Below are 18,056 nucleotides of genomic sequence, written 5' to 3' on the forward strand. Positions count from 1 at the left end.
TGTTACCCTCACCAGAACAACTCTAACAATTGCCTATCATGTCAAAAAGGAGTGGAACATAATATTACATTAGAGAGAACTGTAAACACAATCTTGGCCCTTTCTAGCACAAGAGAAATCTGTTATAGGCTGTTCCATAACTAGATCTGGAACATAATCTGATGAATTTTAAATTCCTTAAAAGTCTGGGAAGACCCAAAATTATCTTCAATATACAGCTCACCGTATAACCACGGGCAGTGCTAAAATATACAGTTCACGTGGTTGCCCAGAATTCACCTATCCAATGTCTTCATGGCTACTTTATGGGATGGCTGAAGCACATTTGAAGCTAGTGCGTGATGCTGTGTGTGGCTGATGGGCTTCACAAAGCTTCTTGCACAACCTTCCATTACATAGAAGCACATATAGATCATTCAACCCAATAGGTGTTGGCCAATGTTTATACTCCATACAATCCTCCTCCCACCGTTCATTATCTGACACCATAATTCTATCCTCATCTCCCGAATGGATTTATCTTGATTTCCTTTAAGCACATCTACGTCATTGGCTTCTACCACTCCTTGAGGTAGCAAGTTCCACAATTAAAATAGAACGGTTAAGTTAATAAAATAACTTGGCAAAATCACATCCAATTAACAGTGTGGCAATTGTAAACTTCAGGCTGTAGATCATTAACTTTTACAGTACCAAAGGAAATTATTCAGCCCATCATGCCATTGCTGGCTCATTGAAAAGAGCTATCCAATTAGTCCCACTTCACTACTTTTTCCCCATAGCCCTCCACTTTATTTTTCCTTTTCAAAGTTACGACAGAATCTGTTCCCACCTCTCAAGCAGTGCATTCTAGATCATAACGCATTGCATAATAAAAAATCTCACCCTCTTCCCCCAGGCTCTTTTGTCAATGATCTTAAATCAATGTCCCCAAATGTACATCAAATAGATTTCTCAACAGAGAGAAGCAAACCCAAGAGGCAGCCTGAGAGAGAACTACAGAACCCCCATTTCCTTCCCTACTGTCTGTAATCAGTGTGCTTTTTCAAAAGGAAGAGGAGTGTGGTTCTTAACCCCAAGTGTGTGGATAATTTGATAACCAACAAGGTTCTCATGGGTTTAAACAAAGAGGATTGTTTATTCATGTATTCGCCCCAAAGGAGGCAATTTCAATCCTGAAATGAAGTTAGGTGAATTTAATAGCCCAAGTCATATACCAGAGTCGTTGCTGGATTCTCTCGAAGAGATGGACTTTCTGCAGGTGACAAAGTTAGTTGCTTGTTGCCTTTTTACCAGGAGGTCAGTTTGTTCTATTGGTGGGCTCGAAAAAGATTAGTCTCGGTGGCCTTACCATGTTACCTGGTTTAGCACAGGGCTAAATCGCTGGCTTTGAAAGCAGACCAAGGCAGGCCAGCAGCACTGTTCAATTCCCGTACCAGCCTCCCCGAACAGGCGCCGGAATGTGGCGACTAGGGGCTTTTCACAGTAACTTCATTTGAAGCCTACTTGTGACAATAAGTGATTTTCATTGTCATTACAATGTCCAGTTCTTAAGGCTGCCCTTTCTGTTGCTGCTGTTTCTCTTCTTGTCGTGTTCAGTACTTAAATATTAAACTGGGAGACGAACATGGCTGCCTTACCATGTGGTTTCACCCAGTTCTCTTCCAAATATGGTTTTGGACAGAAGTTGATTAGCCACAACCCGGGTCATTATTTGCAGAATTCACCCTAGGGGCCTGAGACAATCACCATCTTGGTTTCAGAATGACCCATTCAACTCAAGAGCAGTTTTGGATAGTCTCAGGCACCTCTAGCCTGGAATGTGTCCTTTTGAGACAGCGTGGCAGTTCACAATCCACAGACCAAGATGAATGACCCTCAGCAGCCTAGTTGGGCAGTATTTTATTTTTCACTTGAAAGAAAAATCCACTCCAGAAGGTGCCACATGGGGATAAAATTTTTGCTTTAAACATTATGAATAGGACCTGCCTTTACTGGGCTGGGCATGACACAAAGTTAGATAGTTAACTGTTAAATCTGCAAGAAGAGCAAGACAGATTTCAGAGTGGAATAGAGATGGTCACATAGGAGCTGATTCTCTGCTTTCTGAACCTGACGTACACAAGAACCGGTGCATTTTTAGAACTTGCAAAACAGCTTTTTTGGAAGGGAACAAGAAAACACACTTTTTACAAGGTAATTTAGCACACCTAAATAGTAATCTTGGAGTAAAAAATGATGAGTGAACTAAAAAGAACGAGGAACACCATATTTATAGTAAGCAATGTGATGTTCCAAAGTTACCCATCACATCCGCAAAAATGACTGCAAAGCAGGACAGAAATCGGAGGTGGGAACCTGCTGAGACCACCTTGAAAAGTTCCAATGGTCAATTATTTGGCGTTGTGAGATTAGTACTGCATGAGAACACATCACTCAGAGAAGAGAAAGTAACTGCAAATTAGCCCAATACATAGCTATAGCATATTAGGCAACCTATGAAAAGGTTATTGACCAGAAATATTAACTGTTTTTCTCTCTCTACAGATGTTGCCTGATCTGCCGAGTGTTTCCAATAGTTTCTATTTCCCAGCATCGTGTTTTTGTCAGAATGCAGAAGCTGATGCTTACTCAGACAAGAAAATGAAACACCAAACTAAATTAGCAAAACTGAGATTCAGATGATGACATACCATTTCTTCTGCTAAGGCAGCAGGTTCTGTACACAGAGGATTCCATCAAGTCAGAGAAACAAATTCCCTTCAGAAATTCAAATTACTGTTAGGATTTGGTGAATGGATACCAGAAGATATTATATAAGTGTTATGACACCCTGGGCTGAGTGCATGGTCAGATTCCAGCCCCAGTAACCCCGGAGTCCCAACACAAGTGAATTAACCAATAATTTAACCCTTGACTGCTCCAATGAGTTATGGCACCACATTTATAAGTAAAAGATTAAAAAACTATTTATTTATAACATGAAAAAAGCGGAATATATAATGGTAAGAATGCAACAATGGTTTGCTAATCTAACTATTGCCCAAACCCCATCCCACCCTCTACTCAGACACACACAAGACAAACATGCGGTAGGGGTAGGGAAAGATTGAAAATAACAGGGATTAAAATATATATATTGTACATATGCGGTGACTCCAATCTGAGATTTGAAGAATGTTTAGTATTACCACAACCTGTAGGCTATAGAATTCTCTCTGGTAAGTCCCTTTCACTTTCAGGGTCTCGACACTGATAATTCCCTCTCTGAGGTCTGTGCAATTCTAGCCTGTGTCCACCAGATGGACTATCAGCCTCAAATAATTAAAACTACAGTTCTCAGCATGAGGGTTTTAAGTGGGCTTTTAAACAGCACCTCTCCTTGCTCGGACTCCCCAGGAAGAATTCAGCAGGGAAGAGGGGACTTGGAGCACAGGCTTCACGGTTGTTAACCAGGATAGAAATGCCTACTTGCCCATAGCTCCTCCCACCCTCTCAAATGTCACTTTCACAGGCTAGCTGGAGGCATTTAAATCACCAGGCCTTTCAAACAGAGTTTTTACACTTTCACCGACCTGGCTGGAGACATTTAAGGCAGACGTAACTTCCCCAAGCTGGCTGGAAGCATTCAAATCGCCCGGCCGGGAGCTGATAGAGAGAGCCTAGACTGGCTGTGTGCTGTTTCCTAGGATTTCACAGAACGTAGACAAAAGGGAGCTTGCTGCACCCGTTCCAGAACCTTCAAAAAGGCTTCACAAATCCCAAACGAGAATTTGTCAAAGTCCCGGATTTCAAACGAGCTGATTGGCTGCCAAATCCGTCAACATGACATCATAGGCTTTGCCACAGAGTATCAGGGGGAGACCTGGGCCAGTACATTAGACCACTGGTGTTTTCAGTTTGAACAAAATGACCAAAATCTGCAATTTAAAACGAAAACTGCAATGTCGCAGGGGCAGGGATTAAAAAGAGAAACACACAAGGATTTAACAAGTCTTTTACAAAAGTACCATTGATTACTGTACCCAGGATATGAAGATTCAAGGCAGCACAGTGGTAAAATGGTTAGCACTGCTGCCTACGGCACCAGGGGCCAGTGTTCAATTCCGGCCTTGGGTGACTGTGTGTGGACTTTGCATGTTCTCCTCTTGAAGACCAAACCACGTTGTCACTAAATAAAGGATTTCAAATTCTCGATCTTATTTTGCAGTAAGGAGTCTTGGGTAGATAACACATTGGTCCAAAACAACCTGTACTTTCAGCAACTTTGTGGTCAGAAAATGTTCAAAACCTAAACGTACACAAACAAGTCTAAAAGGGCACACCAAAAGATGCCCACTCCTGTCAAATCTGGTCCGTTGAAACCATCCAATGTATAGAATTTATGGGAAAAGTGGCAATAAAATCGGAACTTTGCTCATTACAGTGATTTTCATACATAGCCTGGAACTGCAGACATATCTGTATGGAACAACATCCCTCATTAAGAGTAAGTTGAGTGCTCTGAGAGTTTACACTTATAAACTTTGAGCATGAGAGCGACTTTGCTCTGTGACCCATTTGCCCAGCCCTACAAATAAGTCACAATGTGGGTTGCTTCAAGTCTTTTCCTGGAATACAAGACCTACAACAGCTTTGTTTAAATCTAGACAATGACCTGTTGTAGACATAACATAAAATTTGTGGACAGAGATATCATTTTGCTGAAGAGAATCACCCGTTGAACATAATTCCTAAACCTGTAGTGAGTAGTGATTAACTGCAACCTTTTAAAGGGGAATGTAATGAGATCCTGAATGAAGAGGGTACTTCTAGTTGTACAAGGTAAGGTCGGAGTTAGACATAACTGCGAGGAGTCATCGACTACCTGTTTCTCCTGGATGCTGTACTCAACTGTTTAAAGAAGTCAAGAGTGGAATTGCCATATGTTTCCCAATTGGACAACTGAATTGTTGACTCTGTTTGGTTGCATCATATCTGGTGGGGTGAGTTTATTGGTCTTGATGGTTTTTTCTTTTTGAATGTTCAAAAAGGGAGCACTTAAACATATTTCCCAATTTTGACAATCTATTGCATGTACATGACATGAGTGCATTCCTCAGCTAGCCTAAATAAATATATCATGGGAATATATTAGCCATGTGCAGGTTAGGTGAATTGACCATGCTAAATTGCCCCTTGGTGTCCAAAAGGTTAGGTGGGGTTTGATGGGCCGAATGGCCTCCTTCTGCACTGTAAATTCTATGATTCTATGTAGAAATCATGCACATCCACAAATCCAGTCTTGGCAGCTTCCAAACTGGTGAGAAGCCAGCAAGCTGCCCGATAAATAATCTCCCCACTGGGCCGAAAGCCGTCACGCAAAGAAACAGTGAATTACAGCAGAGGAAGGAAAACCATTGCTTATGGAAAACAAGCACAAGTTATTGTTCAGTTTGCTAGTGTCCTGTAATAAATTCCACGACAGTCAAACAGAATAATTTATTTCTTACCATGTAATCAATCTTAGAATAATACAATCTCTCAATATTTAAATAAGAATCTTGACCACTAGATTTTTAAGTTAAGCGAGAGCAGGACTACTGAAAAAAATACCTGTGCTTTTGAACAAGTGCAGAAAACAATCGAAAAAGCTAATGGAATGCTAGCCTTTCTATCTAGAGGTTTGGAATATAAAGACACGGGTTATGCTGCAGCTACACAAAATCCTGGTTAGACCCCACTTGGAGTACTGCGGGCAGTTATGGGCACCACACCTCGGGAAGAATATTTTGACCTTGGAGGGAGTGTAACGTAGGTTTACAAAAATGATACCTGGATAACAGGTGTTGAGTTACAAGAGATTTCTCAAATTAGACCCGTTTTCGCTAGAATTTAGACGGCTAAGATGTGAGCTGATCTAAGTATTCAAGACATTAAACAGGGAATGACAGGGTAAACAATTTCCACTGGTTGGATATTCTAAAATTAGGGAGCACAGTCTAAGAATTGGGGCTAGGCCGTTCTGGAGCGATGTTAGGAAGAGCCTCTTCACTCAAAGGGTGGTAGAGGTTTGGAGCTCTCTCCCACAAAGAGCAGTTGAAGCTAGATCAATTGTTAATTTTAAATCTGAGAAAGATAGATTTTTGATAAGCAATAATATTAAGGGATATGAGTCAAAGGCAGGTATATGGAGTTAAGTCACAGGTCGGCCATAATCTAATTGAATGGTGGGACAGGCTCGAGGGGCTAAATGACCTTCTCCTATTCCTATGTTTAGCCTTACTTAATAAGCACTCATATTTTCAGACTGTAGAAGAGGCAGTGTTAAGCCATTACAATACACAGTGCAATACTTTCAATTCTACTGCTCTTTGCACAAATATCAAATCTGCACCCACAAACTTTTGGACCTAGTCTTATATAGCCAAATTCTGAAAGAGTAGAATTGTGCAGGGGAGGAGGGTGGCTAAGGAGAGAAGTAGACAGACAGATCAAGAGGAAAAGAAACACAGGCATTGTGGGAGAACTCAGATGCAAGGTTAAAAAGTTCAGTAGGTAAAAACATGGCACAAATACAAGTGGAAGTCACAGTTGTGGAAGACATTCAAGGCAACCATATTCATGGAGTTCAGAAAGGGAAACTTTTGCATTTTACTCTATTACCCTCCTCCCTCCTCCACACCTCAAAACACTTCATTTCTTTCATCTATAGAGCCTCTAAAAATTGTGAGCTTATTCCAGCTCCTCTTCCTAAGGTAGTTGCCCGGAGAACTGTCAGCAGCATTTTGACTTTTTTTCTGTGAGGGTAACATCAGGTTTCATTCTTTTACCAGGAACAGAATGGAATTGGCAGACCCAATCCACATCTTACTACTCTAAAGTATTCAACAATAAAACACACTGCAACACAAGGCCAGAGGTACAAAAGGTAATAAAAAATATTAGCTATTTTCCTGAAAAGAAATTCCAGGTTTTAATGCTGCTGGTTCATATTAGAAAAGAAATTTAATTGAATTAAGCAGATTTGTGAATGTACAACAGCAAATGAGCCAAATATGAAAAACTGGTTCATTAATAGAAGCTAGGTGATGATAATGGGATAACACTTGGTCAAAGTCAACTGTGCGCACATAATTATAATTTTATTACAAACTACGGGCAGTGAGTTTGGAGACACGGCCACTAAAATATTTTAGTGAAGGAGGCACACAAGAAAGACCACACAAATGTTGCGAATTTGGGTTGGCAGGGGTGGGAAGTGAGGATACTATTTCTCACCAAACTATAATACTGCCACAGGTCCAGGTTGTCACTCATTCCACTATGCACTTGCTCAAAAACAGTATAGGACTTTTATTTTCCTGCCAGGTTGGGAGGCGGCATAGTGGCACAGTGGTTAGCACGTCTGCCTCAAAGCTCTAGGGTTCCGGGTTCAATTCCAGCCTCGGGTGACTGTCCAATAAACTTCACTGTCGTGTGAAGTTTACACTTTCTCTCCGTGTTTAGGTGTGCTTCCTCCCGATGCTCAGGTTTCCGCCCACAGTCCAAAGATGTGCAGGTTAGGTGGATTGGCCATGATAAATTGCCCCTTGGTGTCCAAAAGGTTAGGTGGGGTTACTGGGTTACGGTGATAGGTGGAGCTGTGAGTTTAAGTAGGGTGCTCGTTACATGAGCCAGTGCAGACCCGATGGGCCGAATGGCCTCCTTCTGCCACTCTATGATTCCATAAACTCAGCAATATCCATTCTTTGAACCAAATATGTCAGGCAAAGGAAGTTCCAGTGGTGACTGAGGAATTGAGCAATTTGGAAAGAGGTTTCTACAACAAATGCCTGCTTGACAGTTCCCCAAATGTAGTTAACACCAAACTAGCAATGTTGCAAAAAGAGTAATCTGTTAATAACTCAATATAATACACAGATTGCAGATGGCTTGGCACAGTTTATGCATATTTAATTCATATTGCACACTTCCTCATTTGCTAGATTGATTCAGGCGTGGAAACCCAAAACCAGTTTCAACTTCTGCAATTTTTAATTTAAAAATATTTGGACCATTTACCATGTTGATTGGTTTTGACTCATCATTGGACGGATATTGCCTTTTTTATAGGTTTGTCTATGCTCTTCCAAGAGGAAGGTGAGTAAATGTAAAATGACAATTGTAAAATGGCTCATGGTTGCACCTTGCTCGTATTTCAACCCCAGCCTAAAATGCAGGTCCACCCACTGCTCCAAGTATATTAATGAGAGCAAACTACCAGGCAATAGAATACAACGTTGACCACATTTTAAAGGCAATCATTTCATCTATCTTTGGTTTTAAATCAACTTTTTTCGCAATTTTATTTGTAGCTCTTGGCCCAATTGACCCTTAAAACAATATCCGGAGTTCACTTTCTCTGCATCATTTTAAGAGCAAGCTTGCACTTGTATAGCATCTTCCATGCCCTCTGGGTGTCCCAATTAAATATTTTGGAATTTTGTTAGTTGTAAGAAATACAATGTAGAAATTTAACACAATAGGAGTTGGATCCATGCAAGGGTATTCCATGGAGATGGGCAAGAGAACAAAAAGACAGAAGAATGATGTAATCAGCCATGTCAAATGGTGCAGAAAATTTAGAGAACAAGAAGTAATAGCATACCATGGTCACAGAAGAAGATACTTTTGACTTTAGCCTGGGTAGCCTCAGTGTGTGGCATAGTTAAAAGCCAGATTGAAAGGACGATGAAAAGGGAGCTTCAAGAAATATGGGCACTGAGTTGAGTGGCAAGAATATTGTCAATATTAGAAAAGAAAGGGAGGTTGAATTTAGGAAAAACTGTTAAAAAGGAGAGATAGGTCAAATAATGTTTTTTCCTTTTTAAGGAGAGAAAGATTGTCCCATAGGAACAGGAACAGTTAATGTTGGCTAATATCAATATGCACACTCAGAGACTGAGCAGGGAAGTACACATCAGCTTATTGGAATACACTATGACACTCTTACCTTCTGCAGGTCAGACCTATGCTTAGGGTATATAACAAGTATATAGCAACAGAACTTATTCAACATGGACCAGGTAAATATATGGTACTCTGTAAAGCAATTAATGTCAGGTAATTAAAATAATTTACTAATACAAAATAAAATATTGCATATATTTGAAAGTCACTGAAAATTTGAAAGAGAGGAAATGCTGGAAGTACTCAGCAGGTCAGTGAGCATCTGTGGTGGGAGGAACAGGGTTAACATTTCAGGTCAATGACCTGGGAAAAGTTAGAAATGCAATAGCCTCTAGCAATGTAAAGGATGGGAGAACAAAACGGAAGATCTGTGATGACGGGAAATACAGGAAAGTTTAAATGACAAGAGTTGGCTGTACAGTGCCAAAGGAAGTAAGAATAGCAGAATGATGAACAGCTGCCATCCAAAAACAAAAATGAGAGAAAGACTAGATTAATGCCTTCAATTTGTTGCCCTTTCTTTGCAGGTTTTGTCCTGTTATCTGGAGCAGAAGACAACATGAAGGGAAGGAGACAGGGCAAAGTAATGAGGAAAGGATAAAAGCAAATTACTGCGGATGCTGGAATCTGAAACAAAAACAGAAAATACTGGACAATTTCAGCAGGTCTGACAGCATCTGTGGAAGAAGAAGAGCCGACGTTGAGTCTGGATGACTCCAGAGCTTTGACAAAGAGTCATCCAGACTCAAAACATTAGCTTCCTTCTCTCTCCACAGAAGCTGTCAGATCTGCTGAGGTTGTCCAGTATTTTCTGTTTTTGTAATGAGGAAACGAGCTTGGAGATGCCCTGCTGAATTATTGATGGTGTCCTGATTGCTGTCAGGAGCAGGGTCTACATGCAAGATCCCTTCAATGTGATCTCCAAGATTGAACTGGATGCCACTCACTGATAGTCAACGGTAGGGCGGCACGGTAGTGCAGTGGTTAGCACTGCTGCCTACAGCGCTGAGGACCTGGGTTCGAACCCGGCCCCGGGTCACTGTCTGTGTGGAATTTGCACACTCTCCCTGTATCTGCGTGGGTTTCACCCCCACAACCCAAAGATGCGTAGGTTAGGTGGATTGGCCACACTAAATTGCCCCTTAATTGGAAAAGCTATAATTGGGTACTCTAAACTTTTACAATAAAAGCAAAAATGGAAAGAAAACTACAATGGAAAGAAAACTACCTGCAAGTCTCACAGCACTTACCCAGTTCAGATTCTGTTGTCACACTTTTATTTGTGCATCCTCAGTTCATACAAGTCACCTTTGTAAGTCTTGTAAACTTAGATAAAATGCTCTCACCTTTCCTGAACTTGCCTTAACAGTCTGTCCTCCGTTCTCGGCCATGTGATATATAGCTCCAAAATTATTTTTACCCCTCTAATGCCAGTTTGACATTCAATTTGTCAGAGAGTCATACAGCACAGAAAAGGCCAATTGCGTCTGCACCGATGAAAAGCAGCTACCTAACCATTCTAATCCCATTTTCCAACACTTGGCCCAAGCCTTGTATGCCCTGGGTTCACAGGTGCACATCCAAATACTTCTTAAATGTTGTGAGGGTCTCTGCCTCCACCACCCTTTCAGGCAGTGAGTTCCAAACTCCCACCACCCTCTGGGTGCAAAGGTTTTTCCTCTCATCCCCTCTAAACCTCATGCCCCTTATCTTAAATCTGTGCCCCTGGTCATTGATCCCTCCACCAAGGGGAAACGTTTCTTCCCGTCTACTCTTATCTATGCCCCTCATAATTTTATACATCTCAATCACGTCCCCCTCAGTCTCCTCTGCTCCCAAGGAAAACAATCCAAGTCTACCTAATCACTCTTCATATCCAAAACTCTCCAGTCCAGACAATATCCTGGTAAATCTCCTCTGCACCCTTTCCAAGTGCATCCCTCCTACAATGCAGATTCCAGAACTGCAAACAATACTCCAGCTGTGGCCTAACCAACGTTTTATACAGTCCCAGCATAACCTCCTTGCTCTTAAGCATATCATATGCCTTCTTAACCACAGTATCCACCTGCTCTGCTACCTTAAGGAACCTGTGACATGCACACGAAGATCCCTCTGATTCTCGGTGCTTCCCAGGGTCCTGCCGTTTATCAAGTATCCCCTGGTGTTGTTTGTCCTGCCCAAATGTATCATCTCACACTTATCCAGATTAAATTCCATTTGCCACTGATCAGCCCATCTGACCAGCCTGTCTATATCCTCCCGTAATCGAAGACCGTCTTCCACACTATTTACCACCCCACCAATTTTCATATCATCTGCAAACTTACTGAGCAACCCTCCTACATTCATATCTAAATCATTCATATAAACCACAAACAGCAAGGGCCCAACACTGATCCCTGCGGAATCCCACTGGACACAGGCTTCTAGTCAGAATACTCACCTCGCCCAACACCCTCTGCTTCCTGCCACTCAGCCAAATTTGGACCCAATTTGCAAAATTTCCTCGGATGCCATGGGCGCTTACCTCCGCTATCAGTCTCTGATGTGGGACCTCATCAAAAGCCTTGCTGAACAAGTAGATTACACCAAATGCTTTACCCTCGTCTATCTGGCCACCTCTTCGAAAAATTCAATCAACTTGGTCAGACATGACCTCCCCTTAACAAAACCATGCTGACTGTTCTTGATTGATCCCTCCCTCTCCAAATGCAGATCAATTCTGACTCAGAATTGCTTCCAATAGTTTCCCCACCACTGGGGTTCGGCAGACTGGCCTGTAGTTTCCTGATTTATCCCTTCCTCCCTCCTTGAATAATGGGACCACATCAGCTCCTCTCCTATGGCCAGAGAGGAATTGAAAATTATTGCTGGCGCCCCTGTTATTTCCTCCCTTGCCTCACTCAACAGCCTGGGATACATTTCATCTGGATCTGATTTGTCTACTTTTAAGCTTCCAGACCACTCAGAACCTCCTCTCTGTCTATGTTAACCTCTTTAATTGTATTACAGTCCTTCTCCCCGAATTTTATATCCACACTGTCCCTCTCACGAATGAACACTGACACAAAGTATTCATTTAGAACCTTATTCCTCTGGCTCCACAAACAAATTATCACTGTAGTCCTTAATGGGCCCTACTCTTTCCCTAGTTATCATTTTACCATTAATGTACTTGTAAAACAACTTAGGATTTTCCTTTATTTCACCTGCCAGTATCCTTTCATGACCCTTTTTGGCTCTTCTAATTTCCTTTTTTAGACCCCTCTTGCACATTCTGTACACCTCCAAGGCTTCTGCTGTACTGAGCCCTTGATATCTGCCATAAGCTTCCCTTTTTCTCCTTATCCAATGCTGTATATCCTTTGATACCCAAGGTTGACTGGATTTGTTGGTCCCACCCTTTTTCTTGATTGGAACGTGTTGGCCCTGCACTCTCCCTATTTCCTTCTTGAATGCGTCCCACTGTTCTGTCACGGATTTACCTAAAAGTGGCTGTTCCAAGTCCACTCTGGCCAAAATTTATCTGATCTTATTAAAATCAGATTTCTCCCAGTTTAGAACTTTGATCTCAGCCCATTGCTGTCCTTTTCCATAGCAATCTGGTCCTATATTTACACTCCCTCATCACCTCCGAACAGGCTACAACCCCACATATTAACTACTGCCTGCATAGTCAACAATCATCAGTTTCTCCCCCGCTTCCTGCATTAGTCCAACTACATATTTCACAACTGGTACCTATTAAGCTAATCACTGCATTCGGAAGAAAATTTGGGTTTTAATTACTTTATGGACCATTTTTCAACGAAGCCACTTACACACATTGGGCTAGAATTTACTGCCCCTGGGCAGGTGCATTTTCAGAGCACGTGCACGAGGAGCACATAAAATAAGACAGGTGGGTAGCTCACCACCTTGCCAACCACCCCCAACCAGGTCCCCATAATTTTGGGCTGGGCGCAGCGACCACTAGTCCATCCACCCAGAGGCCTATGGAGGTCCTTGCATGGTCAATTAATGGCACTTGAAGGCCAGCAGAATGCTGGCACAGCAGCTTAGGAAAAGGGAGGCGGCCAGGGAAATAGAAAAGGTGATCGATGGGGATGGGAATCTGGTAGGGGACTCGGCTGGGCTAAACAGGGCGTTCAGGGACTTTTATAGCAGGCTTTATCGCTCGGAACGCCCTACGGGGCCCAAAGGGATGAGGCGCTTTTTGGACGGACTGACCTTCCCAAGGGTGGGCAGGGAGCTAGTGGATGGGCTGGGGGCCCCGATCAGGGCCGAAGAAATAGCTGGGGGTTTGAAGGCAATGCAGTCGGGTAAAGCCCCGGGGCCGGACGGGTATCCGGTGCAATCTCACAAGAAATTCTCGGGGATATTAGGGCCGTTGTTGGTCAAGGTTTTCAATGAGGCGAGGGATAGAGGGGTGCTGCCCCTGACGATGTCACAGGCCACTATTTTGTTAATATTGAAGCGGGACAAGAACCTGGGGTTATGTGGGTCTTATAGGCCAATCTCACTGCTTAATGTGGACGCCAAGCTGCTGGCCAAAGTTTTGGCCTCCAGGATTGAAGATTGTGTGCCGGATGTAATTATGGAGGATCAAACCGGGTTTGTCAAGGGTAGGCAGTTGGTGGCCAATATAAGAAGGCTGCTCAACGTGATTATGATGCCCAAGGAGAGTAAGGAGGTTGAGGTAGTTGTGGCAATGGATGTGGAGAAGGCGTTCGATCGGGTGGAGTGGGACTATCTATGGGAGGTGCTGGAACGATTTGGGTTCGGTAGGGGCTTTATCGATTGGGTCAGGCTGTTGTACCAGGCCCCAGAGGCCAGTGTAAGGATGAATAGGACAACCTCGGACTATTTTAGACTGTACTGGGGGACAAGACAGGGACCCCCTCTCCCCACTGCTGTTTGCGTTAGCTGTAGAACCGCTGGCAATTGCTCTGAGAGCTTCAAAGGGTTGGATGGGGCTGGTTCGGGCGGGGCGGGGCGGGGGGGGGGGGGGGGGGGGGCAGGCATAGGGTCTCGCTGTACGTGGACGACCTGCTCTTGTATGTAGCACATCCAGGGGCAGGGATGGGTGAGATCATGGTGATTTTGGGGGAAATTGAATTTGGCCGGTTTTCGGGATATAAACTGAACATGACAAAGAGCGAGATGTTTGTAGTCCAGGCAAGGGGACAGGAAGGTGGGCTGGGGGAGTTACCGTTTAGGTTAGTGGGGGACAGTTTTAGGTACTTCGGATACAAGTGGCGCGCGACTGGGGGCCGGTTACACAAGTTGAACTTGTCCCGGTTGGTTGAGCAGATGAGGGACGAGTTTCGGAGATGGGATGCGCTATCGCTGTCGTTGGCTGGGAGAGTGCAGATGACGGTCATATCGAGATTTTTATTTGTATTCCAATGTCTCCCAATTTTCATCCCGTGGTCCTTTTTTAAGAGGATTAATAAAATCATTTTGGGCTTTGTCTGGGCGGGTAAGTCCCCGCGGCTGAAGAAGGCGATGCTCGAGAGGAATCGGGGGGGGGGGGGGGGGGGGGGGGGGGGCTTGCCCTGCCAAACTTCAGTAATTACTACTGGGCGACCAATATTGCTATGATAAGGAAGTGGGTGGTGGGTGCGGGGTCAGTTTGGGAGTGGATGGAGGCAACTTCATGTAGGGGCACCAGCTTGGGGGCGTTGATAACGGCACCTCTGCCGTTCCCGCCGGCGTGATATTCCACCAGTCCCGTGGTGGTGGCGGCCCTGAGAATCTGGGGTCAGTGGAGGAGGTACATTGGAGCAGTGGGAGCATCGGTTTGATCCCCAATATGTGACAATCATCGGATTGCCCAGGGAGCCTGGATGGAGGGTTTCGAGTATGGCGAAGGGTGGGAATTGAGAGAATGGGGGACCTGTTCCTGGAAGGGAGCTTCCCTAGCTTGAGGGCGCTGGAGGAGAAGTTTGGGTTGGCAAGAGGGAACGACTTCATATATTTACAGGTGCGGGACTTTCTGCGCAGGCAGGTATCATCCTTCCCACTCCTGCCACTAAGGGGGATCCAGGATCGGGTAATGTCTAGGGGATGGGTGGGGGAGGGGAGTGTCTCGGACATCTATAAAGAACTGATGGGGGCGGAGGAGACGCAGACCGAGGAGCTGAAGCGTAAGTGGGAATAGGAGCTTGGGGGAGAGATGGAGGACGGCGTACGGGCGGACGCGTTGAGCAGAGACAATGCGACCGCAACATGCGCAAGGCTCAGCTCGATCCAATTCAAGGTGATCCACCAGGCCCATATAACAGTGGCCCGGATGAGTAGATTCTTTGAGGTAGAGGACAGGTGTGTGAAATGTGCTGGAAGACCAATGAACTATGTTCACATGTTCTGGGCGTGTCTAAAACTTAGGGGATATTGGCAGGAGTTTGCGGACGTCATGTCCAAAGTATTGAAAACAAGGGTGGCAATGAGTCCAGAGGTGGCGATTTTTGGGATGTCAGAAGATCCGGGAGTCCAGGAGGAGAAAGAGGCAGATGTTCTGGCCTTTGCCTCCCTGGTAGCCCGGAGACGGAAATTATTAGCTTGGAGGGACTCAGAGCCCCCGAAGTCGAAGGCCTGATTCACCAACATGGCGAGCTCTCTCAGCCTGGAGAAGATTAAGTTCGCCTTGAGAGGGTCAGTGTTAGGGTATGCCCGGAGATAGCAACTATTCATCGACTTCTTTGCAGAGAATTAATCATCAGCAGGGGGGGGCTAGGGTAGCATAGAATAGGGGGTTAAATAGGCAGGTCTTGGAGGGACGCATGTCGGCGTTTGCACGCACTATGTTTATTGTTCTTTGTACACTGTTTTTATATACTGTTGTTGTTTGTAATGCCAAAAAAAACCTCATTAAAATTGTTTGTTAAAAAAAAATAATTAATGGCCACTTAAGGACATCAGTCCACCTCCACTGCCTTAATATTCTGGTCAGTGGAAGCTGAGCAGGCGTCAGAAGGTGTTTTTTCACCAAAGTGATGAATATGTGGGAACAAAAGGGGACTATTTCCTTTGAGTGTGTGTGGGTGTGTGTGTGGTGGGGGGGGGGGGGGGGGGGAGAAAGAGAGCTGTGCCTTGTGCACTTCTAAAAGATTTTATCCCACTTTGTGCCTTACGCCAGGTCTCCAAACTTACCACTGGGTTCTGGCACTACTACGACTACTAGAGTTGCCGACCAATCAGATTGGCTAGCAGCTCGAGGGCAGATCTTCCTTCCACTGAGAGGTGAGAGTCCCACTCTCAGCTTGCTAAGACCACCCGCAGTATAATATCACTGTGGGGCAGCCTTTCTTGTTTGAAGTTGGTTGGAGACCAACCTTTCTAACAGGGAGCTGAGCAATACAACCCCTGTAAAATTCAGCCCATTGAAACAAAGAATCTGCTTATATTGCACATTTTAAGAGCTCATATTCAGGAAAAGTTTAAAACCTGTGATTCACATTAATGGCCTAATCATCTCCAAGGACTGCTATGTTGTTATCTAGACACAAAATTAGATGGTCAGGAGATGATTTTAATACGAAGAATGCTATTAAGACCATCAAAATGAGATAATACAATGAAAAGCAATGCTAACGTGCACTAAAGGTTGCATAATTTACAAGATAACTCATTGAGTTAATGCATTACATATTAGAAATATTTGTCAATATATACTAGTTATATTAACAAACCATTGTTAATACAATAATTGGCACAACATACAAAAGCCCAAGAGAGTTGAACTTCTAGCATCAACCAGTATATACATGTTACAATGGCACGCCTGCCGTTCTTCCAGATGGGTCCTCCCACGAGCCTCGGTCTGTAATAGTAATCTGCTGTCTGATTTGGGTGCGTAATGCAATTAAAATGCCTTACAATAATATTCCATTGTTCCTAATTTTTTGAGCTGGTTTAAATGATCTGGATTAGACTAAAACTGTCATTTTAGGATATCTTAGATGCCAATAAGATTATGGAAGTGCGCCTTTGCTGCAGATAAAACAAAATCAGTTAACTATGGGTGGCATGATGGAGCAGCGATCGGCACTGTTGCCTGTAGCCATCTGGAATGGCCACTTTCAGTATATAAAATGGACACTCGCAGAGCCTACAGGGTAAAATGGACAATACAAAGCAACAAGCAGGCACAGAGCCTGAATGTATATTTGGAAAGCAGTCTGCAGACGGAACCGAAACTCCGGGCCGATTTACAGATTGATGGCCCATCTCCGGGAAACAAAGAAAGAGTGTTCAGGTAGCTGATACTGTCCAAGACAGTCCAGCTCCACTACCCCAACCAGAAGATACAAACAAAGCAAGGCCAACAGCCACTTGGGACGCGCCCAGCCATCAAGGCACCCGCCCCTTTGCTGGCTCGGATCGATGGCAGTGATCAAGAAGCTGCCCAATTAATTGGGACCAAGTTTAAGGCCCGCCTAAAAGCACGCAAAGCCCCCCCAAGTACAAGAAAGAACCCCCGCGAAAGGTTCACTCTCTTGGATTTGGCTCTCAAGCAGAAAGACCCTTCCACCTGCACCACCAGAAGCAACTAAGTTCAAGTTCAACGCTCGCGACCAGACGGACGACCTTAGCTGTACTCCTGTTACCTCTTCGAACCCACCAGCCTCAGATCCAAGCAACGGCCATTGTTCCTCTGACCTAAGTGGGCACCGAAATTAAGTATAGGTGTTAGTGATAGACATAGTTTAACCTATGGTGTTATTGTATACTGTGTGTTATTAAAGTAGTATTGGCTTTGAACTAACTAACTAACTGGTGTATTGGCTCTTTGATCGGTATTCGGTTGAACCTTGTGGCGGTATCGAGAGATACCTAGCGACTCTGAAAGCATACTCATAATTAGGATTAAGAAAGACGACCTTATTAACCGCCATATTTTTTTTAAAAAATATGTTTATTAAGAATTTTTCAACAAAATTTTCAACCATACAAACAACACCCCCCCCCACCACGTAACAAAAAGAAAAGAAAGCTCGAATAGCAAGACATAAACGTGGCAAGTCAATATGATACAGAACTTTGTACATTGGATTCCTCCCATACATATCAGTTGTCCGGATCATTCATGTATTATCTTGCTCAGATGCCCCCAGAAA

General features: G+C 43.9%; 1 protein-coding gene across 1 annotated transcript in view; it reads right to left on the reverse strand.

The window, feature by feature from the left end:
* The window catches only part of LOC140398361 (EH domain-containing protein 3-like), a 166,752-nt gene that overhangs the window by 58,897 nt on the left and 89,799 nt on the right, over positions 1-18,056 (reverse strand). The gene's annotated exons all lie outside the window — the stretch shown is intronic.

This window comes from Scyliorhinus torazame, chromosome 2 (assembly GCF_047496885.1).
Source record: "Scyliorhinus torazame isolate Kashiwa2021f chromosome 2, sScyTor2.1, whole genome shotgun sequence".
NCBI classification, from domain to species: Eukaryota; Metazoa; Chordata; class Chondrichthyes; order Carcharhiniformes; family Scyliorhinidae; genus Scyliorhinus; species Scyliorhinus torazame.